This window comes from Colobus angolensis, unplaced genomic scaffold (genome assembly GCF_000951035.1).
Source record: "Colobus angolensis palliatus isolate OR3802 unplaced genomic scaffold, Cang.pa_1.0 Scaffold83, whole genome shotgun sequence".
NCBI classification, from domain to species: domain Eukaryota; kingdom Metazoa; phylum Chordata; class Mammalia; order Primates; family Cercopithecidae; genus Colobus; species Colobus angolensis.
In genome coordinates, this window is record NW_012122154.1 from 2,555,009 (window position 1) to 2,556,474 (window position 1,466).

Here is a 1,466-nt window from a genome sequence, read left to right on the forward strand (position 1 = left end):
TTTCTAGCACCATCTTTCATGCAGTCAAGAAACACTGAGCCCTTACAGTGTGCCAGATTGGAGACTCAGTGATGAATATGATATGGTCCTTGCCTTGAGGAGCTCACAGTTGAGGGCAGAGATAAACATCTACCAGGAATGGTGACACAGTGAGATCTGTTGAATGGAAGTTCAAAGGGCTGGGCACCATGACTCACGCCTGTAACCCCAGTACTTTGGGAGGCTGAGGCAGTGGATCACACGCTCAAGAGATCAAGACCATCCTCACCAACATGATGAAACCACATCTCAACTGAAAATACAAAAATTAGCCGGGTGCAGTGGCAGGTGGCTGCAATCCCAGCTACTCAGGAGGCTGAGGCAGGAGAATCACTTGAACCCAGGAGGTGGAGGTTGCAGTGAGCCGAGATTGCACCACTGCACTCCAGCCTGGTGATAGAGTGAGACTCTGTCTCAAAACAAAAAGGAAAAGACCTTCGAAGGACACATGGAATGAGAAGTGAACAATTTTCCAGGAGGGGCAATGAAATGCTACATAAAGAAATCATCCAGGCAGACGAGGGAAAGGAAACAGGGCAAATACATGTGAAAAGACAGAGGGTGTGAACAAACATTGTTCTGCTCTCCCTTCTCCTAGCTGGCAGCAGTGAGGCCCAAGGTGGGGTCTCCATTGGGACAGGTCAGACCCACAAGTCAATAACAGAAATCATGTTCTGCATTAGGGAAAAAGGAAGCCAAAGTCTCAGCCTGAGTAGATCGTGGTTCAACATGCGTTGCCAAATTCAAAACCCTAAAAGGAAAATGGGCAAAATTTAATGATTAAGAGCCTGGCCTCTAACATCACACTGGGTTCAATTTCTGGCTCTGCTACTTAATAGCAAGTAACTTAACCTCTGTGTTCCTCAGTTTCTTAAAGTGGAAATGACAGTGATGACTGCACCTGGTTCATGGCATTGGTTTTGTGAAGATGAAATGAGGTTGTGTACCTAAAGCACTAGGAACCTGGAAACTATTGGCACCTAGAAAGTACTCAATATTTGTGTCTTATTATTATTTACTATACAGAACCAACGTGGGATGAAGAAACAAGGAGACATGGTGAATAAGGAGTGTCAAAGGAGCAGAAGGGAGAGGGAGGAGTTGTGCTAGACAAGAGGAAATCCAGAGCTGAGTCCAAAAGCCAATGGCTAGTCAGCCAACTTAAGCTGATTTGCTTCAGTATGCAGTTTTTCCTTTTGATATTATTTACACGGCCAGATGCAATGGCTCACGTCTGTAATCCCAACACTTTGGGAGGCCGACATGGGCAGATTGCTTGGGCCCAGGAGTTCAAGACCAGCCTGAACAACATGGCAAAACTCTGTCTCTACAAAAAAAAAAAAAAATTAATCGGGTGTGGGGGTGTACACCTGTAGTCCCAGCTACTTGGGGGGCTGAGGTGGGAGGATTACCTGAGCCTGGGGAGG